The sequence below is a fragment of the Antennarius striatus genome, chromosome 11 (assembly GCF_040054535.1).
Source record: "Antennarius striatus isolate MH-2024 chromosome 11, ASM4005453v1, whole genome shotgun sequence".
Lineage (NCBI taxonomy): Eukaryota > Metazoa > Chordata > Actinopteri > Lophiiformes > Antennariidae > Antennarius > Antennarius striatus.
The window spans coordinates 2,658,074-2,683,886 of NC_090786.1; the positions used below are offsets into that span (position 1 = coordinate 2,658,074).

At 45.9% G+C, this 25,813-nt stretch overlaps 1 pseudogene; it reads left to right on the forward strand.

Moving 5' to 3' along the window:
* The window catches only part of LOC137604070 (multiple inositol polyphosphate phosphatase 1-like), a 67,513-nt pseudogene extending 44,564 nt beyond the window's left edge, over positions 1 to 22,949 (forward strand).
* The last annotated feature ends 2,864 nt before the right edge of the window (positions 22,950 to 25,813 follow it).

Genomic DNA, 25,813 nt, shown 5'->3' on the forward strand with positions numbered 1-25,813 from the left:
GTGGTGGGGGTGGGAGTCACCCCCCCCCCATCTCTCTCCTGATCAGATGCCGGCTGTGTTGTGTGTATTGATCGCTGAGGCTCAGTAGCAGAAAATAATGGGGTGGTGAAAGCTTAGTGGAGAGAGGGAGATGGAGAGAAAAAGATCTACAAACATGTGTGTGTGTGTACACACACACACACACACACACACACACACACACACACACACACACACACACACACACACACACACACACACACACACGATCCCATTTCCCTGCCTTCTCTGTTCTCTTTCCCCCCATATGAATATTGGTTCTCCCTTAACTCTTCCACGTCATTGCTGTGTGTGTGTGTGTGTGTGTGTGTGTGTGTGTGTGTCTATGTCCAGGCTGCCTCATTTGCATATATGTGTGTGTGTGTTATCTATGTGAATAAATCCTTCCAAGCCCCATGCGCCTCAGGGTGATGTGATGCGGCCAGAGCCCGAGCAACCATACCCCAGCTAATTTACAACCAACCTAGTGTGTCCCCCCCGCCCCACACACACACACACACACACACACACACACTCACACACACACACACACACACACACACACACACACACACACACACACACACGAGGCTTGATGACACGGCGGTGAAACATGTCGTCTAGACGACATTGAACCCTGAGTCCGCCCAGGGTAATTGTTTTATGCAAATGAGGAGAGCTAGGGCTGACGTGATTGGGCCAGACTTGGTGTTGATTGAAGTGTATGCATGTGTATATATATATATATATATATATGTGTGTGTGTGTGTGTGTGTGTGTGTGTGTGTGTGTGTGCGTGTGTAGCAGTTGTTATGGATGTGGCCATGACTGTGGTGTAATATTGGTAGCCATTAGTATTATTGTTATTGTTGGAAATGTTCTATTATTCAGAAGGGCAGGGTGGGGCGATACACACACACACACACACACACACACACACACACACACACACACACACACACGTAAACAAACACACACAATGCATATGGAATCATTTCTGTGTAATACTGCTTGTCATTGAAGTCCGTCATGAATGTGAGATCAGGCCACACGTCACTCCGTTCAAGCTAACATGAATCACACACACACACACACACACACACACACACACACACACACACACACACACACACATAGGGCCATGTGTTATCAGGACAACCATCAGACGTGTGTGTGTGTGTGTGTGTGTGTGTGTGTGTGTGTGTGTGTGTGTGTGTGTGTGAGTTGTTGTCCATGTCGTAAATTTAATTTCATGCTGGATTTGCGGAGCTCATCTGAATTGCACAGCTTGATGGGCCTCAGTCTCCAAGCTTGGGGGGGGGGGTTGTATTTGGGGAAGGGGGGTGGGGGTTGCGCTAAGATGCAGAAGTCGCGTCGACAATGATGGCGTGAACAGCGTGGCAAAGTCGGAACGCCGACGTGATCGCCGACGTCCACACGCCAACATTTGTGGCAATGGCTCAGCCAGGTTATCCACCGCCGCCGCCACCCGTGGGATTCTAACTGCTACATCGCTTACTCGTCGTATATACGACATCGCAACTCGTCCCCGTTTGAAATAAATAAATTCAAACAAATTTCAAAAAATATATATAAGTTAAAGACTACTTTTTTCACTTACCACTTTACTTCCATTCCGGAAAAAAAAAAAAAAAAACCTGCCAAGGCCAGCGGCAATTCAGTCCACGCTACCTGAAGGGATAATCAAGGATTCCACTCCATAAAACCTTTTTTTTTTCCTGTTTTATTTCTTCTTCTTCTTTTTTTTCTTTTTTTTCTTTTTTTATTGAAAAAATATCTCAAACACATTGAAAATCAACTGAAAAGCCAGATCCGGTTGTGCGAGAGTGTTTTCACTTTGTCACCAAGGAACTGTCATTACCTGCTATCCTTTCTATGACTCCTTTTTAAATCCTTCCCATCAATCACGGCCGCGCACACGCAGACACGCATACGTCCTTTAAAAAAAAAAACATATTAACTAACGTTAGAGAGAAAACCGCGAGAAAATACCTCCGCCTTTGACTTATGGCGCTTCAGAAAGCTTTGAAAGTAAACCAGATAAACATTTGAAGTTGAAGGAGTTTCCTGAAAGACAAGCTCTTCTTTTCTTTCTTCACTTGAGAGCACAGACGTAATTATTGTGTAGGACTGTCTGTCAGGGCGCGAGGAAGCATGGAGATATTTATTATGTGGTTTCTGCGGCCATTTTTACTGCTTTTCCAGTTTCCTCCGGTCGTTCGGCGGAGAAGTCTGAATGTTCTAGGACGGTTTGTAGCCGAGGGTTCGCCAGCATCTTCCAAATAAAGACGAAATGTGCGTAAATATTTCACCACTGAACACAGAGTCAAGATTAATTTAGCAGTTTTCTACCAGAATGCAAAAGAGTCGTTCCGATCCGGTTTATCCATGTTAGCACGTATAGTAATCCCTCGGCTACAAACTGAGGGATTACGCGGTTAATGCGTTCCAGGACCACCAGGACCACCAGGACCACGAAAAAAAATTCCGCGATATAGCGATGGACTTCAAAAGTTAGAACCAGCTGTAAAGAGATAACTTTGGATATTGGAGGAGTTTTTAGTCTCCACCCCCTACCTTGGAGGCGGACCGTGCAGACACAGGCGTAAAGATAATGAATGTTTAGGTAAACAGCAGTTTTTAGTAAATTAAAACGCATCTTCATTAATCTCCCAGGTAGAACTTTAATCACTTTAATTTCGTCGCCACTGTTTCCGAGCTAGGTGCGCGAACCGCGGGCGGGTTGAATGGATACGACGCGCCAGCGTGCGACGAAACGAATCCCACCTCTGAGGAGATTTACAGCGAATGTAAATCGGGGCAAAAAAAAAAAAAAAATCACTGGGAAACAAGTTTCCTGTTTAATGCTGTGAGCCGAGACGAGTCCGCGGATGAAACGCCACGAGCTCTACAAACATCTGAGGGAAGCTAACGTTCACAAACATCTTGTGCACAGCGGCGACGGCAGCGGCGGCGGCAGCGGCGGCGCTCCCAAGGCGCCGTACCTTCCAAAAGCCGCCCCGGTAACGAAGACGAAAGCCAGACGCACACCTTCAACACACAAACACACACTCGTCCCCCCCCCCCCGCATCGCACCGCTCCGCCTCGCCTGGCCAGTCTCAACATCCCAGCACTCTTTGAGGCGATGTCCCAACAATTCCACCGGGTCCCTCATTAAGGCCCAGGCGCTGACTCTCGAGGGGAGGTGTGTGCGTGGGGGGCTGCCAGGTAAACTTTGGAGAGGTCACCTTCTTGTTTCAATCTCCCGCCTCCTTTCATCCCTCGTTCCGGCCCATCCTCAGGTCCTGTCAGCGGAAAGTGTAAACAAGCAGAAAGGTTAGCGGTGTTTTCACCCGACAGAGTCTTCTCTCGTTAGTAACTGGGGACAGGAAGCCGGCACCACCGACACCGCCATAGTCAGGAAGGAGGAGCTACTGGTGTTGTCTCCTCGGGGGTGTTTGACACTGACTGGTTTCAGGAGCATTAAACTAACGTTCAAGCGTGAGTGATTTACACAAAGAGTCGCATCTAGTTCTGTAACTTTTAAGATAGACCACTTCTATCTTATAAAGACTCTCAATCACCTGATCCAGACTATTTCCTGGATCTAGATGAGACTCAGAGGTGTGTCAGACCTTTGTTGGGTTGGTCTAGATCATTGTTGGGCTGATCCAGATCTTTGTTGTCTTGATCCAGATCTTTGTTGGGGTGTGTCAGATCTTTGTTGGGGTGTGTTGTTATTATCCTTCATTCATCTACCTGTCAAACACAAAGGAAAGGGGAAGGATTTGAGTGTTGCATCGTCCCTCTGAATTTTACTGCTTTTGCTGCAGGTGTAGTATTTTACATTTCTGCTCCTCTTCATCTGGATTTCATTGCATACTCCTTGTATTGGAAGCCGGACCTTATTTTTATGACCAAATCAGGGTATGCACCAATAAAACCGACTGGAAATACTTTTGAAAACTTTATTCCTTCACTCCAGAACACATGGAGAACACGGACCGGGCTTGCTGGACCACCGGGGGATTGGAACAGTGTTTTACAGTAGCTGCCCGGCATTGACAGTGTGCATAACCTTCAGATAGCAGTAAACTCCAAATGCTATTAAATCTTCCTCCATGGCAGCATTAAAACCTCCAGCTGGAGTCATCTCTCCTTTCCTTTAGAGGATGTCTGTCACTGTCCAGCCCACCCAACACACACACAAACACAAACACACACACACACTCCTGCCGGTCTGTGTGTTTGCTGACTGGTTGTGGAAGAAGCCATTTAGCATGCTGAATGTCAAGGTCACCTGTGGCGTCCTTGTCATCACTCTCCACGGTAGAAGGTCAGCTAAAGCTCTCAGCGCCACGGAGACAGGAAGACGTAATGACAGAACGGACACAAACAAACAAACAAACAAACAAACAGACCTATTCCCAACCGTAGTCCACTAATATTCCATCTCTTCTATCAATCCTGTTACGATCCGTCTTTTATTGCTAATTAGCTAATCTGTGTGATTGTTCCGCGTTGCGTCTAATGAAGGTTCAGAAGTGAGATATTGATTTTCCCCGAGCAGACAAACCGTTAGCATCACCTCTAGCGCTGTCGGAGCCTCATATTTACAGTCCCGTGGAATAATGGCCTCTGAAGGGGACAACTGTTAGCCATTTAAAACGTCAACATCCCCCCTGTGGTCCATAACGCACAGCAATTTTAATGTAGCGAGTAATTACAATATGTCCCGACCTGCTCTGTCTGATTTCCTCGCTCAGAAATACTCAGACAGCCTGCTGAGGCTCACGCCGCCGCGCTGCCAACATGCCTGAGCATGAGCTAAAGCCATTTTAGCAGCGCGTCCCATAATGCAATGCAACGCAAAATGCACCTCACCCTGAATACAGAGAGTGAGTTTAATAGTTTAAGCTAGCTTAAATGTTCTTAGCAGCTATCATTGGGGCTGTGCAATCTTACAATCAGTCAATTATGGTGACATCATAGAGGGCGTGGCTTACGTCTTAGATGGGTCGAATTCACCTGAAGCTCACTGGACCCCCTAGTGGCTGAAGGCAAAACTGCAACAGCAACAATATTAATAATAATTCCTCGCGGTTAATGCGTTCCAGGACCAAAAAAATAAATTCTGCGTTATAGTGACAAACTATTTAATTTAAACGGTAATTTAAATGTTTGTGAATCCTTCCCGTACTGATATGATTATTAAGTATTACCTTTACTCACACTCTTGTAGACTGTTTAAAAGGCTTTTGTATTAAAGAAAAGTCGCAGGAGGAACCGTGACTCTCAGAACGCAGTGCACACATGGATGCTGTCAGCCAATAGTATGCGAGTACGGTATCACATGACTACCTACTAAAAATCCGCGATGTAGTGAAGCCGTGCATCTTGAAGAGTGAATAAGCGAGGGATTTCTGTACTGTCATAACAGCTAGTGAACAACTTCCTTTACAGACTAGTGCAAATGCTGCTGTTGACCCGATCGACCAGATTTCGGTTTAGACGACGCCCCTGCTTCTGGGCGGAGCCTGATTTAAACGTTGAATCAAATTAGACGCACTTTAAGCAAAAGGCTGTGCTCCAATTTAAGGCGCCGCGTATGTAGCCTGCAAGTTATCAAAACAGCAGGTAAACATTTGCCTCGCGTTGACGACAAACGGCGACAGATTAGTGCACTTACAAGAAGACTGACACTTCTGTCAACACAGTCCGGATAAACAGCGGAACGCCAAACCGAGGCTCCGACGAGCGCTTACGGTATTTACGCGCAGGTAGCAGTTATTTGCTGCCGTCCTCGCGGTCCTTCTATCATTATTTCCGTCGTGCCGACTTTTCCACAGCTTGAGTAAACACTGCCAACTCTTTCATTAGCCCTCTCACCACGGCCTCTCTTTCACTCGGCGTGCCTTTCATCCCCTCTCACTCCGTCTCTACACACCCCTGTTTAAACAGATGAATGTGATTAGAGCCAGTTTTAAATGACATTGGAAGTTTGTTTGTTTTAAGACTCAAATAAAAGGCACGGTTATTATGTTTAAAGATAGGCCTTAATGTGACGTCTGCTGCGAAGCGTAGCTCCGTGCACGACCTGTGCGCGACACTCCGCCACCGCTATCTGGGTTTATTTTGTCGAGCAGCTTTCCGATGAGTGACTGCTAATGCCTGGCCTCTACAGCGGTATTCCCAACATCAACAGGCAAACCCAGACGGCATCAGGGTTTCTGAGCACCCCTGAGATCCCATTTCTTTTGAATGCGAAACTCGGAAAGTGGCGCTAACACGTGGCGTGATGTCGAGTACAGACTACAGTGATCCCTTGTTTTTCCGCGTTTCAAAATGCACGACTTCACTACGTCACGGATTTTTAGTAGGTAGTCACGTGATAACATACGAGCGTGTTATTGGCTGACCGCATCTGACACTCACGGAATATTAAAGGAATGCTTTTCTTTAATACAAAAGTGCTTTAACAATGTGGGAAAAGGTAATATAGATATAAGTTGGTTTAATATCAGTATGGGGAGGGCTCATAAATGTTTAAATTACCGTAAATAATACAATGCTTTGTTGCGATATAGCCGAATTTCTTTTTTTGAACGCATTAACCCCGAGTAACAAGGGATTACTGTATATCACAAAGGCGGGAAAAATGGGCTAAGCTAAGCTAACAAGGTAGAAGTTTCCACGCTTTCCTGAGTACCCTTTGATGAGGCCGATGCGCCGTTCGACCTTCAGCCTCTGCCGTCCCGATTCTCTTGGATTTCGCGACGCTTTCAAACCGGCCGGCGCCGGGTCAAACGTAATCACACGCCAAAGATTGAAAATGGTCAACGGGGGCCGGCCTCGCGCATACACACATGCGTGCAAACACTTACGCCCGTACCTGCAACACCCTTTGCACTCTCATTTGCATATCCCTTGCTCTGCACTATAAATTCAGCGAGAAACAGGCACTTATGCCTTCATAAATCTCCTCCTTGTCACTTTCAAATTACATAGATTTATTCACCGAAGAACCGGCCCGAACAGAGTCGAGAGAAAAAAATACTCCTGTTTATGACCCGGCACAGCGGGGCGAGGGGATTCTGAGTACGAGTGCACTGTCGGATGGAAGTGCGTGCGCGGCGTTGAACGCGTGCGCCGCACTGTTTTTACATAAATATGATGTTTAAGCCTCAAGAGGGAGCCTCCTTAAACGCCAGGCGTCCGTCGGGCGGCCGCATCCCGCGGCTTCATTCATTAAACTCTTTGGGATCCTCCACTTGCAGATCACACATATCCCATCCAACCCCTCCCTCCCCCTCCGCCCCCCCCCACCCACGCATAGCCATAAATGGTCAATGCAAAAGCGCCTCATGAATGTTGATGCATTGAAATGAGCCGCCGCTGATCAATGGGTCTTTATTGTGAGCCGTGACAACAACGGAGAGGATGGAGAAAATTAAATTTTATGACAGAAGTCAAGGCTGCCGGCGGGTGAGGTGGAGGTTAGAGAGGACATCATGTTAATTCCTCCGCTGATGGAGTCCTCTGGCAGTGCGAGGACGGCGTGCATCCATCTTCCGGCGTCACGCCGGGGGTGTCACCGCGGTATTTATGTTTACGGAGATCAGACATGTCGCACCGCCGGAGGCCTTTCGCCGGGATAGCGGGAACGCCGGATGGCTTTTTTAGTTGAACTATATTTACGGTAAATCGCGGGATGAACGGGGCTGAAACGGTTAAACACAGGTAGCCGCATGATTGTAGCTGCAGAATTAGCATGCTAACCACGGCGTGGGCCACATGGCACTCGCCCAAGTCGGTGCTTCTCATGTAGGACGGGAGGCTTTTCCCCAGTAATAACTGTAACTGTGAGTGTTTACATCACTGGACGAGAGAATCGTCCTGTTTTCGGTGTTAATTAATGTCATCAATGAGTTCAGCGTTTGTAGCCTCTGCAGGCACTTTATTTAAGGTGGACTGATGAGTTATAGTCACGATCTGCTGACGTCGATCATTTAATCTCTCAGTGAAGCAAAACGTCCGTTTGAACGACTTGTTTGTGGTAAATAACTCCACGACCTTCTTCCTCTCCCCAGTCCGTCACTCTGTCCTCTGCTCTTCCTCTCTTCTTCCTCCACTTTTCCTCTCCTCTTCCTCTCTCGCTACTTTTTGTCAGAACCTTTTTTGCAGAAGAGAGACCTTTGAAGTCATAGTTACCGAGTCTTCTGCTCTTTTCTCCTTTGCTCCTGTCTCCCCCCCCCCATCTCTCTCTCTCTCTCTCTAGAAGACTGTGATTCATGTACTGCTTGTGAAGACCGCCATTAATTTCATGTCTTACAGCTTTTATCTCCATCCCTGGTCTGGCTATCACTTCCATGTCCTCTTCCTGACTCTCTCACCTCATGTTCTACCTTTCTCTCCATCCTTTCCGACTTTATTCTCTCTCTTCTTGCCCGTATGGTTGCTGTATCTCCTCACCTTCTTCATATTAGTTGGATTGTTGGGTTCTGCTGGGGGGAAACACCCATTATCAACCATTGTTGAGGAGTCCAACGGGTCTCAACTCAGGTCATTGGAATATGAATAGCACTGACCACACCTTACAGGGTCAGTAAGCTGGGACAAGACCAGCCACCGCTGGTCTGAAGAAGAAGAAGCCTCTTGGATGAGAGGCGACACGTCTTCAAGACACTTCCTTAAAGTCCAGTGGACTGATTTAAACAGCTTTGGACACACACTCGTTTCACCCCCTCTCCATCATCACCCCCTCCACTCTTTACTCACCCTGTGACGCCCACGTTGGAAATGTCACAGGTCAAGTTCACATCAACAACGGTCACCCTGGGCCATGGGTAAAGGTCGGCACCACGGCAACGGCTGGATGACATCCGTCGCTTGAGGAGTCATCAGCGCCAATCCGGATTATTCTCCATCCGTCTTCGGGACCCCTTCTTGACAGATTGCCTCGATCTCACGTGCACTTCTTTACGTTTATGCGTAAATGAAATTTCCCGCATGATGAGGAGGGAAAATGAGGATAAAGTTGGGGCAACGGCATCAAATTTGGTAACTTGAGCCGAATCTGAAAGTGACACGAAGTCACGGTTCGTAATCTTAACGAAACTCGGACTTGATTCTAAAATAGGCGATAATGGCTTCCAGCCTATTTATTCAGCTGCCACTGCCTACATGAACGCATTGATTAGGAATGGAGGTTACGACTAATGAACACGGGACAGACAGTTCTGCCAACACCGATGCCGTGTTCATGTCATATCAAATTTCCTGTAAATACAAGCTGTCATTTGGGAGAAACCATTCACGTCACTCTGATGGGGGTAATTACCAAGAGAGACACGGCGTTTTTCTTGTAGGCCGCCGCGTCTTGAAGTCAACGTCAGGAATGAAACGTGAAGCTAATCACGGCTAACGGTGACAGCCATCATCAGCTATTAGTGTTTTAATACGGGAAAATGAAGCAAATATGCGTCTAAAAATATCTAATTTAGTTCATGATAATGAAATATCCTGCGTGCGCCAAAGTCATTATGAAATAAAAGCATAGTTGGAGTCTTTTCACAATAAAAGCTTTGAATGTATAATAAAATACTATAAATATTTGGAATAAAACGTTTTGATTTTTTTGGTCTCTTATTATGGTCAAAACCTTCCAGGGGTGGGGTTCCCTTGTGATTCACCCCTGCCAGTCATATGTAGCTTGGAATTCTGGGAATGTTGGCTGACTTATCCTCTGTTCTGTCTTTACAGAGCCAGAACCCCGTTACCCAGATGTCCCGGTCCATTTGAAAACCGACCAACCGATCGCCTTAAATCCACCTGATGAGCAGGTAAGGATTAACGAAACACGCAGCAGCGTCCGGTTCAACGTATTTATCCCAACGTTTCTGCGTTTTCTCTTTTGCTTCTTCTTGGATATTTTTGAATATTTTAAGATCCGAACCCGTTCAGTGTGACGTTCAGCCTGAATTCTGATGCACGGCAGTTGAATAGGAATAAAAGGAAGGAATAAGGTGACATTTCCAGCGGCGGTCTGAGTCGTATTTACATGCTCTTACAATGGAAATGCTGGAGAAAAGCTCTTTACATGCAAACTGGGGTGTATTTAAATGGCCTCCGTATTCCTGCCAGTCCACTTTCTGTTCTCCAGCCTTTACTGTGCCCTTTGTTGTTCCCCATCTTTCTGCACGCTGCAGCTCAGCAGGGAGTCTGATGTGTATGTGCTGGAGGAATGGGGGTTGGGGGGGGGGGGGGTGCTGGGGTGTTTTATACGGCCAACATATGTAAGAACACCGGAACACACATGCATGCATGGGTTAATAATACGGCCACCAGCCGCGTGGTGTGGCTGAGTGGTCCACCTTCCATCTTGCCCTGTCAGACTGCACGCTGGGCACGACACGCCCGCTTGACAATACGCTTCCAGCACCGGGGGCCACCAGGATGAGATGGAGAATGGGGGTGGGGGGGGTGGGGGGGACGGTAGAATCATCAAACATATTTTATCCTCCGAAAGACATTTATTGTCAAAAACAAACAAACGTCTGAGATGGAATTCACTGGAAATCAATTTTGGATACGTACAAGCGAGAAGACGGAATTCAGGGAATGTTTTGACTCGCAACGTTTCAGTGTGTGGGTGAAAGCATGTAAACAATGCAAACTTCTACAACTTGTATTGAGGTGATGATAAGAATTAACGTCTCGGAGAATGTTTGATAGAAACGCGTAAAAGAATCTGCGGCGTTCGTAAAAAAACGGATCAAAGTTGAACTGGGAGAGAGAAGTCTGACCGAAACTTGTTTTCATGCTAACGTTGTTGGAATTAGCCAGCAGACGTCAGTTCGTGCAGCAAACCGAACATCCGCTCCTTTAGCGTCGGCGGTTGACCGCGGTAAACTTTTACCCGGTTTCTACAGGAGTATTACGGATCTCTCCGGGGTGACACGGAAACCTGGAATGCGTCCGTCTTCGCGATCCCTCAAACTTAAAACACAACAAGGCAGGAAGTGACAGATGGCAAGATGGAGTGGCGAGCGACCCGTGTGTGTGTGTGTGTGTGTGTGTGTGTGTGTGTGTGGAGTCTAGCCATCTGCAGTTCATCACTCCTTCTGAAAGTCTCAATCTCGTCTCGTCTCCGGCGTTCGGAGGCTCTGAGGTCCCCGGTGCTAGCAAAGGTCAGCGCCGGTGATTTATTGGTCGTCTTCCGGGAGACTGTCGGCGAATCCGAGGAGCCCGCCGCGCCTCTGGATCACCGCCAGCATTCTTGACAACGGCAACATGCTTCCAGCTGAGGAGAAGCCCGTTTCGCTTTGGGTGTATTTAATATGCTGTACGCACCTGATGGATTACACGTAACAGTACCCATAATGCATCTGTAGAAGAAGTCAGCTCCTTCAGTTTCCTTAAAGACATCATCTCCTAACGGCTCCTTGGAGGGGTCGACTTGTCCGTCTTGAATCTGGTTTCTGCTGCTTGAGTTTTCCTTTTTTTTTTACCATTTGAACCATTTGAGGGAAGGACGGTACCGGAAAAGTCAATGAAACCAGGAAGTAAATCCAATCACAACATGATGTCATTTCCTTTTTTTCCCCTTTCATCCCATGTCGCCTCTAGTCCAAGAGTCTTCCTTCCTCTTCGCTCATCTCATGGTCCAGTACAAAAGTGTTTTCATTCGACCCTTCCTTGCCGTTTAACGGTCAAATGTTACCGGACGGTTTTCTTTCAAAGCGCTTTTAATTTTCTTGAAAGTGGAAACGATGACAGGCATCTAAAGACTGTTTCATATTTGATATCGATATTAAGAAATTATCTCTGTGGCCTTGCGGTGCCAGTACGGACGGCATCTCGCCAAGTCAAAACCTCAGAAACACATGCAAATCAATGCGCTTCTGAAGTCTCCCCACTCGGCTAATCGATGATATCGATGAGTAATATTGATCAGCTGGTAGTGCCAGGGGAGAGCAATGGATCTTACAGCCTGACATAACAAGGTCTCCTTAAAAACCTCCTGAAATATGAATGAAGAACTTTTTAAGCGGTTCAGGAATTCCATCTGCTGAGGATTTACTGTAAATTTCCAAAGCAGAAATATTGTAAATGTAAAGTTCCTCCTCCAAAACTGTTGGACAAATTGTGCAATCAATAAATTTAAAACACAAGAACAAGAGCAGACGGTTTAGTCATAAGAAATACAGACATAAAAAACGGAAGCGATCGTAGGTTTACTTTCAGACTGCTATAAAAAGAGTTTCAGATCGAACGTAGGAACTAAACGCAGATCTAAATGGAGGGATTTGCAATGAAAGTCGTTCATTAGATGAGGTTTGATACGGTCCAGAGGACTAATCCAGCATGGCTGTTAAATACGATGGCAACAACCCAATAACGACCTTAAAGATAAACAAATACGATCGCTTTACAGCCGGTGGAGTTTTCGCCGCTTGGGCGGAAACGAGTGTTTGTTGGAATGCCTTTACATTTAATCGGTGGAAAACGAGACACCAAAACACATAAAGTCCCATAAGTCTTTGCGGTGTGTTCCTATCGAGAGGTTTTGTACCGCAAAGGTGAATGCAAAATTTTCCTACCGCTAGTTTGTACCCCTGTCCGCAACACGACCTGTTAGCGTTTTTTAGCCAGTTCGATATTTTTGCTATACATGACAAAGAACGAGGATGTGAGGAAAGTTCCACCGCGAGGATCTAAGGTTCAAAAGCGATAAAAAGAAAAATGCAAAGAGAACAGGTAGGGATGTGGACGTCTGTAGAAAGACCTCTGTCTGAACTCCCTTAAATGCCATCGTTCATTTAGGTAACGCTAGAGCCGAGTCATTACAGGTGATAGAAAAACAACAGCAGCATAAAAACAGTAAAACCTTTTCAAAAAGCTTTTTTTTTTTTTTGTTTAAAAAAATACAACTGACAAATTTAAAGGTTTAGCAACCTTTTTGCACAATCAGTGGTCTTGTACGTTATGGATACTACATCAGAAGGTCTGATCAACACCATAGCTACACAGGTACATTAAAGGCTAACACAAATACATTGAAGATGAATCTGAAATAAACACTTACTGGGAATTGAACCTTTACAGCGAGTGGAAATTTCACCCACAGAAACTTTTTGTCAAAAAATCTCGGATGCAAAGTTTTAACTAAATTAGGGCTAACGAGAGTTTTGGGAAACATCGGTTTTGCTCATGCCGGACTTCACATTAGATGCTAATACACTTACTCGACTTTATTTTTGCTTTGCTATATTGTTATGGACAAATGAAGATGAGATTTATTCATTCATTAATCTTTTGTACCGCTGCCTCCGCATTCGTGGTTCGCGGGGGTTGCTAGAGTCTTTCCCAGTGGACTAACGGACACATTGTTAGCAGCAACAAAGACAAGATGAAGTGACGTCAAGAAGTTCACAAAAGTTGGTCATAATAAAACTTCTTACTTGACTTTAGCTTTAGCTTCTTCCTCCAGACGGTGGCGGCGACGAGGGGTTTAGGGTTGGGCTTGTTATTTATGAACTTAACATTTCATTCCTAAGAGGAAAAATGGGTTAGATCTTCTTTCTAAATGCAGTCTGACAGTTGGGAACTAATAGCCGGACTCGATTATAAAGTGCGATTATAATCGAGCGCACAGATGCACTCTTTGCCTTGTCAATATTAAAGACAACTCTTGGTGAATCTATACATTAAAGCAGAAAACGTCAATCTACGAAATTAGAGGGTGCTATTCGCCAGTGGAGTACTTCCTGGATTAACGGCGGCGTGCGACCTTACTCTAAACATTAATCGAAAAGAGGGCTTTCAAATCTGGCATTTTACCGTGGGAAAAGACGTACTACTTTGCTGTCATGTGAATGAATGGGAGAGGCATTTAGTGACAAAGAGGTGGCCTTTTCTCTTTGCCGTGTAATTCCAAGGCGAGTGGGGGTGGGCAGTGTCTGGGAGATGCCCCCCCCCCCCCCCCATCTGAAGCTTTATCAAAATCTCCGAATGACTAAATGCAAGAGTTGAATACTCGCAAAGTAGTCATCATCACAGTGTGCACGAGAGGAAGAAGGAAACAAGGAAGCGAGAGGGTTGAGATCACCCAAAGGAGGTGTTTCTCGAAAGGACGGGGCATCGAGATTCGTTTTCCAACACCGTTAAATTGAATTTTAGGTGAAGCAAAAGAGAGAGGGGGGGAGAGAGAATGAAGGAACATCTTGGGATGTGCCGCCCGTCTCGCCGTGCGACAGTCGGAGCGGTTGTTAACAACCTCTCCCCTCGTACGCCTGACGGGGTGAAAGGCACGGGGCCGCTCCCGGGATGGAGGAGACCTCATTTTTATACGTGAACGGCGGCGAACATCGCTGAATGACACACTACAAAGGTTGGATGTGCCGCTGCCCTTTCTCTCTTAAATGGTACGTTGGCATTTAGCTTCGCATGTGTCAGCGGAACACACAACCTCCTCTCAAGTATTTGCTCCCAAAAAGTGTGTGTGTGTGTGTGTGTGTGTGTGTGTGTGTGCACTGTGAGGACTTTTATCAGCGCCCATCCCTCAGAAACAGGAAGTAAGAGGACGTTTGTGTGTTTGTGTGTGTGTGTGTGTGATGGAGAAAGAGAGGGCGGATGATAAGACAGAAGAGCAAAAGAGCAGATTCTCGTTCTCATTACATTTCACAGAAAGACAATTTACATTTTGAGTCCATATTATGTTAATTTTGAGTGGCCCTTCCAGATAATTCTATTACGCAGATAGCTCTCCCGTGTCGGGCCGGGGCAGGAACATCATCTCACCCCTGGAACGCACACCTGCCGGGGAACAGCGTAACACGGCGGGGAAAAACAAGGGGCTAACGCTAGGTGGGTGTGGATCAGGCGTGTTTGTGGGGAAAGAGCCTATCTAAATGACTTGTGATCCACCGCAATGAGTTATCAGCTCTCTTTCAATACAGGATGTGCTGCTCGTGAGCGGGATACGGAGCGTTATAGCTTCCAGGACGCCGTATCGCTGTTGCGATCCCACAAGCAACCAAACCCCTATAATTCCCTGTCATTCTCCGACAATCGTCCGCCGGCTCTGCTCTGCGGAACGGAGAGTATATAACCTGGGATTGCCTAAAGTTGAATAGATATTATCTGTCATGAGCAAACACCAACCTGACTTAGCATGTGTGGCGTAATCAATTCAGAAAATACCCTTTCTCGGGAGTTCTTCCTCTTCTGTGGCGGCGCAGTTCCCCAACGGATGGATTGTTACCTCACATTTGGACCATCTTCTGTTTCGGGGTCTAATTATTCTTAGATCCGTTTGAATTGGAGAAACGATTTCCGGGAAAATCAATGGATTCTACGTGAAATCCGTTTCAAACCGAGTCCGGAATCCCGGAAATTTAAAGTCAATGTCGGCTTCTGCCTCGGAATCAGAGTGTATCTTTGAGGTTGTTCGGTTTTACTTATCCATGTTTAAAACATTCTCATGAGAACTTGTCCTTCGGTAGAAAGTAGTTTCAGAGAAAACCAATGAAATGAAATTGGCCCGTTCTGCTGTTTTACCACGAGCAAGCCAGAAAAGCACGAAAAGCATCAACGCACCAACCGCCCCGAAGCAGCTTCTGGATGTAATATCCATGGTCTTGTGGATCTTGTGGTTTGAACTGGCTGCAGGGTCCCGCTAGCGTTGCATAAATAGGTTTCATTGTCAACAGAAACAGCGCATTCATTTGTCTTAAACGGAAAACTTATTCACCGATTGCAATCCATTTGCAACGCGGATACAGTGCATTCAAATCCAAAACGACTTGCATACAGACAACATAATACCCGCTGTTATCTTTCATCATTCTCATCCAATCTGCTCCTACTATAACCCATGAATGCATTCTATCCCCCCCTCCACCCCCCGCCCCCCCAAGGATTCCTAACCTGTCAGGCAGTTTTGTTGTGTCTCGCTAAAAATAAAGTCCAAATTCTTCACGTTTCTCCGTGGCCTGTCAAAGGCCACTCTCTCTGCCCACTCCATCTCTCTGAGCAAGTAGGGATCATTAATGAAGTGGCCTTCTCATGGATATTGACTAGCCTGTCAGCTGGCCTGCCACACTCTCTAATAGGAGCCATTGGTCTTGGCTTAAGACCCGACAGCGAGGCTGAAAATGAAGAAAATGAGCGAGCATGTTCCTTCACCTCAGGATGGGTTTTGGCGACGGCGTTCAGCGAGTAAAGTTTGAGTCTGCCCTGGATGGAGCCGAGGTTTCTGCCCAAAAGTAGAGAAACTTCCGATGCTAGAAAAAGTAAGCTTAAAGACAAGAAGAGGTGAAAGAGCCATCTTGTAACGCCAAGGTTGTAAGCAAAGTCATGGTTGGTGTTGTAGAGCCAAGGAGCGCTCATTAAAACAGATGTGACTTGGCACTCCTCAGAGCCCGAGGGTTCTCCAGGACTTTCAATGGATTTAACTAATAATATGTGACATGTTCTTCGGATTAAATGTCCACGTATGTCTGGATGATATAACGGTGATTTACTGTAAGCAAAGTCTTTCGGTCCAGGTCAGGAAAACTGGCTTAAATTCAGCTCAATATTTCCAACGCTGAAGTCCTGGAGTTACTAGAAAGTCCTCCGTGGACGAGAAGAGACGAGGAATATTTGTAAAAACTAGCTTTTCCGCCCATACTCTCAGCTGTCCATCAATCGGTCGCCCTTAAAAGAAAAACTTTGAGTCGGATCTACCCAAACCTCCTGAAAACTGGAAAAGGTGGCCTTGAAGGCACATTTTGGTTCTTATATTTCCCTATTTTTACATCTTCAGGCAAGTTTTAACCAACAATTGACTTTCAGTCCAAATTACAGGACATAAACTTTGTGAATAAATCTCAGACTTAGCTGTGTCACAAAAGGCTAACATCCATATCCACTTACACTCTCCAAAGCAGGAAACGCTTTAGGTTTACAGTTTAAGCGAAACATGAGCAACGCGTGAAGCGCTGTTTAGTTCAGCTGACCTTAAATAACACAGAGGAAGCAGGTCGTGAGCTGGAACCTTTAAATAACGGCAGTATAAGGACGGCGTTATGGTGCATGTTGTTCGCTGAACCCTAGTGAATCATCACCAGGTGAAAGAACCATTGGTGCCGAGTTGGGTCGTAATTACAGAGTCGCCGTCCTCTGACATGAGCTATTTAGACTCTAGATCAATAAATCCTGACTTGGATTTCCTGTTGAAGCTTTGTAGCTGTGTCTTTTTTATTTTATTTACCGTGGTTCAGGTTGTACAAACAACTCACCCGTGTTTTTTACAGTAGGATCCTGTTTCCCTGACAATAACTGATGTTTTCTTTCTCGCTTTTATCGTCTATCACTGCTTTAATCAATAAGGTGTAAATCAAGGATTGATTGTATTACTATTATAACATCTTTCTCCTCCTTACTTTGCATCTACACCCCCACATTGGAATAAATACATAAGGTAAGACCATTATACACAAGGCTAACAACCTGATGCTAATAATAGCCTTGTGTTTGTGATAATACAGCAAAACAATTCTCCCTCCAGAATTATCCCAGTGGAAATTACCCTTCCTCGATGGAAAGCTAACCACCTAGCCTAGCTAGTCAATGCAAGTGCATTGCACATAGTTGCGTTGACGTTAAATCGTGATGAAATCGTTAAAGTATTCATGGTTATCACGCAGAAACTACCACAACCAAGCTTTGACCTGGATTTACTTTTATTTTATTAGCTTTTTTTTTATTATTAAACTCACCCCACCAGCGCCGTGTTATTACCCCCGCCGTAATGCAACGCGCTACCCAATTTGGTTTCAGTTCAAACTCGGCTAATGGCTTGTAGAGGAGCTGCTTTTGATATGTCATTAGAGCTTATGTTCCCATTCATTAATGGCAGCGTGCGCTAATTTGCATTTTACCCTGAAATAAAGAAATAAGCCATAAGCAGCCGTAAAGGAGAGGATGGAATAATCCAAAGAGACGGGAAGAAACCAAATAAATACAAAAACAGACTTTTAGAAGAAAAGCAAGGTTTGACAGGAAGTAAGGACAGCGGGACAAAGGTTAGCCCGATGGCCTTTCTAGGGTAGATCACTGGGTGTGTGTGTGTGTGTGTGTGTGTGTGTGTGTGTGTGTGTGTGTGTGTCAGGCAGAGCTAACGGCTGATGAACTTCACTTTCTATTAGCGGCCGACCGGGCTCGCCGGCTCGGTCACCAATCAATAGGCTGAAGGACAAGGATGTCAGGAAAAAATGAAAGACCCCCTCGCTCTCCGTCAGGCGGGGGCCATGGGAGGATGAGGAGGAGGGAGGATGAAGATGGAAGGGTGGTGAGACTATGGGAGTGTGAGAAAGATGCATTGGTAATCGAATTAAGAATAAATCAAATAGAGAGCGTGAAACGCTCGCGGATGTCGGAGCGTCTAAAAACGAGACCGTCGGTATCACGTTGGGGTCAGGAGGTCATCGGCGGATGAAGGGCCCCCCCACCCTTCCCTCTTCAACTCTTTCTTTGATCTGTTATCGCTACCGGATCCCAGGAGGTTCAAGCCGGTGTTGAGGCGAGCTCCGGCGGGACCGTCCGTAGGTCACGTATGATCGCCGCTTCAGATTATCCCAGATTGGGAACGACCGTTTGGACCGCTTCCGAAAAGATGGTGGGCCTGGTTGCTGATATAATCATATAAATATTATTTAAATTGCTTGGTAATAATGAAATAATAAGGTAATCATGTAATAATTTATTCCTAACGCCAACTGCTAATTATTACGTTATCAGTTGAGGACTTTTATTACGTTATCAACCTTTTACACTCCGAAAAAGGACAAATTTATTACGTTATCGCCTTTTTTTTCCGCACGACATTTGTAATGTGGCGTTATCCTATGGACAAAAATGGAATGCTAACAGCTTCCAAACTGCTGTCAGCCGCTTTTAAAAAGTTAAGAACTAAATTATGAAGGTTGATAGATTCAAAAAGAAAACTGCCTTTTTTTTTGTGCTGTTAAAAGGGACCAATTTTCTGGAAGCGTGTTATTTTTCTTCACCGTCTGGAAGGTATTTTTGTAATTTAATTGACCTTAATATACTAAATTCTGAAACTGTTTTTTTTATTATGAGAAGCTGAATAAAAACAATATGTTCTACTCTATATTTTTTTTTAAATCTATAAAATCCCACCTAAAAAAAGCTGTGATGTCCTGGAGGAGAGTGCACATCAGCCCATATGAATATAACACAACAGCCTTTTCCTCTGGCCCTGTCCTCCCTGACTAAAAGCCTTTTTGACACGAATTAGCATGTCGTCCTTAAAAGGTAGACGGTTCCAATTTTCCTCTGAGAGGTCTGTCTCTAATAGGTGCTCCTTCACAAATTCTAGGCTGATCTAACCTTGAATAAAGACCCGCACACTTTCTTTTTTCGCTTTCTCTACACCTGTCCCTCAGCTTAATTCGACACCCTTTCCCTCGCCTCTGTGAAAGCACATTATAACATAACACCAGCAGAGAAAAAAACAACTTGTCATATCAAGGCTTATATTTAAAAAAAAAAACCAAAACACACACACACACACACACACACACACAACAAAAAACAACTAAGATTTCATTTCCATAATGCATTCTAATGGATGGGCGATGTGTTTCAGCAGGTGAGACCAGAGGGCAAAGGCTTCCCAGACAAACACAACAATAAACCTGACAAGCACCATTACGCCGTAGATATTACAGGCTGTTAGCTGGTGGAAATGATGATAATTAGTTAATTCAGCTATAATCTCATTTGTTTGGCCTCACCTTTTGCTAATGCGACTTTGACCCCCGATGCCGACGCTCGAACATTCCAAACGGCGTAAAATGAGAGTTCCAGGATGCTTAATGTTAGCCGGGATGTACAACCGGTTGTGCTGCGGCGATGGGTAAAACGAGGGGGTTGTGCGCGACATTGAGATAAAGTTTTGTCATTTTTCTGTGATTGTCGACTTTGTAGTGTCGTCTTTTTTTAAAACACTTGCTGTAAATTAAATGGAACATGCTGGTTGTAAATAAATATAGGCCAACACTCTTTTTCAAGGTTCTATCTTAATAATCACCTTTTCTAAACACAATCTGTAGCTCCTTATAATAAACGTGACATTCTGCGCTTGTTTGCAAGTCTTGTTGTGAACTATAAGGTACAGCATATACACACACACACACACGAGTGTGTCTTTACACGCGTGTACGCAACCAGAATCCACATCGGCGCGGGTACGCGTGGTCTTGTCCCTGACGTGCGTTGACGTGTAAACACAGACAAATGCTGGTGTGTTTACCTCCACCATAAAGGCTCACCGGAGTAAACAAACACAATTTCCTCCGCAGACGGCAGCGGCGTCCTTACAGATGTCTCGGCGCTACAATCTGCTGTTGACCAGGCGCATTCCTTCTGAGCACATGGCGCTGCGTCTCCTCTCTAATAAAGGCTCCGTAGGCACTGGGCCAGGGGCACCATGGGGGGGTTGAGTCATGGTTGTGTGTCTGGTGAGACCCCGGGGGATCGAGACGCTCTTTTATCCCGTGCCAGCCTCGCCCGGGCGTCAGCAGCCGGGAGTTTAACTCGAGGACTTAAACCTCTGGTTGGTGTGTTGTTAACCGAGGACGCTGGGATGGAGGAACGTTTTACGATCTACTTCCTGTTCCCAGGACCCCCCACCGTCTTTCCCCAACCGCCCCCCCGTGAACAGGATGTTCTTTAGACATATTGGTCACCATTGGTCATGGCTTAGAGATGGTGGTGAGGACAGTCTGGATTAGAGACAGTGTTGAGGACAGTCTGGATTAGAGACAGTGTTGAGGATAGTCTGGATTAGAGACAGTGTTGAGGACAGTCTGGATTAGAGACAATGTTGAGGATTAGAGACAGTGGTGAGGACAACCACGGTGGACAGATTGGAGACAGTGGTGCTGAACAGAAGACAGGAAGTGGAGCTGGAGGTGGAGGAAATGAAGATGTCGAGGTTCTCCAGGTTGAATCAGCTCAGAAATGAGTTCCTCAGAGGAACGGCCGAGGTGAGATGTTCTGGAGACGAAGTCAGAGAGAGCAGACCTGGATGTTTTGGACCCGTCCACAGGAGAGATGGTGAGGATGTTGGTGAAAGGGTGGTGAGGATGGAGCTTCCAGGAAAGAGGGCGAGAGGAAGACCAAAGAGAGAACCCTTCATTCCCATTGCGATACTTTCACCATCTGACGCCCAGAAGAAGTCCGCCGGATCTCGGATGGCGACCCGACCGTTCACCTCCTTCCTGGCAGCATCTCTCTACCCCCCCTCTCCTCCTCCTCCTCCTCCTCCTCCGTCGCTCCCTCTGCTCCATCTTTGAACACAATCAAAGCCGCCCATCTGCACTCGCCGCCGCTGTTCCCAAACAGCGACGGGCCCGAGGAGAGCCTCTCAACGACATTCATTAGCCGGCCCCCACCCCCTCTTCCATTTAAACATGCTGTACTCCTCTCTCGCGCCCCCTCGACCCCTATCTCCTTTGTGCTGTGATATGAATGCACTTTGATGCCTCATAAGTGGCTCTGTCCTTTTTGAAATGAGCAGCCTGTGCCTGCCCTGTTCAGCCAGTAATTAGCCTGCTCTCCTTACTTAGGAGCCATGTACAAATTAGACCGCTCCGCCTCCCTCCCTCTCAGCGAACTGTCTGTTCCCCACTCTTTCTCCATCTCACATGTTTTCACTCCTTTATATATCATTCATCTCCCTCCCTCTCTCTCTTTGTTAGCTTTCCTTATCATGTCAGGTCATTTGGAGGAAGACGAAGAGGAAGATGCGTCTAATCCAATTCTCCCGAAGTCAAAAAGTCCTGAAGGACGGACGCTGATTGACACTTGATTGGTGTTCCCTCGCTTTTATCACCACTACATGCCTCGGGTAGCATTCCATTTATAGTTAATTTTTCATTTTTATTGGATACCCAGTCCTGAGATGTGAGATGTGCGACGTCCACGTCGGGTTTTTGCCTTTTTTTTCTAGAACCAGATTTTTGGGATACGTTGAATTTAGAATATACATTAATCCATCATTACTCGCGATTAATGCGTTTAGGACCACCAACGAAATTCTACGATATGGTGACAAACTTTGTTTTATTATTTACGGTCATTTAAACGTTTATGAACCCTCCCCAAACTGATATTAAAACACCTTCTATTACCTTTTCCTACACTCTTATAGACTGTTTAAAACACTTGCGTTTCATGGAAGTGCGCTGCGTTCTTTGAGTCTGGGAACGCAGCGCACTTCCGGATGTTGTCAGCCAATAGCGTTGCGTGTACGGCATCACATGACTACCTACTAAAAATCCATGATACAGTGAAGCTGTGAATTTTGAAGCACAAATGAGATATGTTGGGATATGTTGAGCTGAGCTTTAAGATATGTTGAGCTCGGGATATGTTGAGGTTGGGATATGTTGTACCTGGGATATGTTGAACTGGGGATATGTTGAGCTGTAGGGAACCCACTGGTTCCACTTGAGGGGAACGGGCAGGGGTTGCGGTTCTGTCGAGACTTTGGTGAATCCAGATTAGCTTCTAAGAAAACCTGGATTACAGATGCCTCAAAACATGAAGTAGAACTTTAATGCTGATGCTAGATACCTGCCTACGGCCTCCTCTACCTCACCCCTCTCCCATAGAAGTTTCTCCTTACGATAAGGAGCTGATGGAGATGAGATCCTGTTTGTGCGTCAATGTGTTTGTGTTCATATCCCCTCCCAGGAGTCCTCACCATAACGACGAGAACAAATACAAACCCCGGCGAGCGCACGGCGTGTTCCGTTGGCATCTGTTCGCCCCCGTCAGCATGAGTCACCAGTCACCTTTTCTGCACAAGGCAAAATCAGAGTTTGGAGCTTAGCCTAGCTTAGCTGGCTTATCAGAATTAAATAGTGAAACGTGGCGTTATTTGTGTTTTTGACATCACACGGCTGCTTTCAAAACCGAGCCGCCGCAACATCATCTCCAATTACACGTGCGACTCGTCTCACATCGCTGATTGAAGAGGTTGAATCGCTAAAACATCGGGGATAATAATTTCTGAATTTATTTCAGAGCAATTAAGCCCCACTGCAAAAATAACTGGGTAAATATAAAAAAGAGATGAAGGGATTTGGTAACTAAAAGCAACAGGCAATCAGAGGAAATCACCACGGTTTGGCAGACGTACAGCGTTCAAAGCTTTCTGCTGTAATGGCTGGCACTATTATGAGCATTAGCCCCATTCTCTTACAAATTCAGCGCTCTGCAGCGAGATGGATCAGAGACAACACACACACACACACACACACACACACACACACACACACACACACACACACACACAAATGCATCAGCTTCAGGTCCAGGTAGGAGCTGCAGCTGTACTCACCGTGTTTGGAGGTTAGCCATCGAGGAGACGCAGGAGGGCAAAAGAGGCACACCGCCATAATGCATCTACTAATAACTGTTTATTATTGCTGGTTCCCCCTGGTGGTGGTAGTGGTGAGGGGGGGCGGGGGGGTGGTCGGTTTATGGAAATGGGTGCACATGAAGAGCAGAGGTGCTGGAAGGCCACGGGGAAAATTAGCTTTTCAAATTCTCTGACAACGTCCTCGCTTCACGTATGTTTTGTATGTTTTGACGGTCAGGCACGGAAACATGTATGTTCTGCATCCGGAGACAGTTCATGCATGTACAGTTCACACCAGAAGACAGCCAACCCCCTTCCTCACCCCCATAACACCGCCGCATTGTCTGGTACGCTGACAAGGTGTGATCTTGCACTTATTTGCATACATTAATTAAGAGCTTTGCTTTTAATAACACAAAACGACAGCTCGACTGCGTTAATTAATTTACCATTCCAGAAACACACAACACGTGTTAACGGCACCGGATCGCTAATTTGGTTGACGGTTAGACTTTTCAAGAACCTTTTAAGACAGACTTGAACTCGACTGCTGTGGACTTGGCCTCGCAAAAGAAGTTTGTACAACTAAAATACTTCAGTTAGCGGCGTAATAGTTCTGCTGTAAAGCTATAAATGCGTTAAGTTGTAAGAAAAAAGCACATTGAAGATGCATGACGGAATGTTTTTCAGCTGCTCTGTTACTTTTTAGTAAAAAGAAATGACTGAAAGAAAAGCAAATAAAAAGTCGACTTGAAGACCTTTTGACCGGAGATAAAAGTTCCCGAAGAATCACACTCGTTTTGATTTCAAATGTTTCAATATCTCATCCCATACGTCTTGCTTTGAGGTGACCTTTAACCTCAAGGCCTTAAACCTTTAGCCGTCCTGCAATAAGCCTGAGACACTAGGTTGTGTCTGTTTGCTGTGGAACGACGTTCATTGATTCTGCAGCATGTTTTTTTTTTCTTTTTCTTGCAGCATAAATACTTTTAAACTTCCCGGTAAGCGTATTTCTCACGTGATCTGTTTGCTATAAGTAAGTAGTGTGGAGAGCCGTAGAGGAATTTGCAGAAACTTTGAGAAAAAGTTGGGGCTCATCTGCATACAGAGAAATATTTCACTGCTGTGTTCCTCACATGATGAAACATGAAACAACGATAAACTTTTCAGGGGATCAGGATTGAATTCTTTTCCACTGAACCACCACAAACAAAATATTCATACGTACAACGACTGACTTCTGGAACCAGAGAAGAAAAATATTTGAATATCTGGCAGAACACTTAGCTCAGGTAATTTAACATGTCTTGAAATCAGTCTTTTCAAAATTCTAGAAAAAAAATAAATATCCAGGCTGATCATTTTTGCAGAGTGTGCGCTTGCGTGTCTGTGTGTACTTCCTCAATGACACGGCTGGGTGAGTCTGTCGACCTCGCGGCGGCGCACCAGGAGGGCCCGTTTTTCCTGGGAAGAAGCGAGTCCAAACCCCGCTGGTTTTGGCCGGAGGGTGTGTTTGTCTGCTGTGTTTGTCTTTTTGGCCCCTCGGTCGTTAGTCCTCCGCGGTCGAGAGGAATCCGCCGACTCCGAGCCAGAGCCGATCCGGCCGCGACCCAGCTGGACCGCACCAGGAAGAAGCGCGGACACGCTTGGTTGAACGCATCATAACAGAGTTTGACTTATCTGTCGTCAGGTGGGTGGGAAACGGAGACGGATGTAGACGAGGATTTACGCAAGTCCGCCCAAAGCATGATTATTGAAAACATTTTATTATCGATAGATGATGCCAACGGGTCGCCAAACTCCGGGTCATATTCCGTCTACGTTGCTAACCTCCGGTGTTCTTCCACCTGCCTTCTACCAGAGGTGCTCCATCTGTGTCTCAGACATCCAACACCATCCTCCTGTCCCAGGCCGCCCATCTCAGTGTTCATCCATAGTACCCCCGTCTGGCCCATTATCTGACCTTCCTGTTTCCTGTCTTTTAGTACTTAACCTTCCCATTCCCTTTCAGTCCCTGCTATATCATGAAAGTCTCTAAGAGTGTCCCACCTTTGCTTTCAGAAGACAACTCATCCTCGACCCAGAGTCCACTGAAGACCAAATCTGCCCTACCGCCCCGGCTCTTCCCTCATACACCAGGATACCAGTGTAATTTGCCCTCTTTGCTCTCCCCGTTAACTTAGGAGTATTTTATTTTTATCACCCTCCGATGCATGAATGCCTGCATGTCCGCACGACATTGTCTGAAAAAGTGAAGACTATTCCTAACAGATGGTTCCGCGAAACATTTGATGGACGATCTAGCGGAGAACAAAAAGAGGAGTCCAGACTGA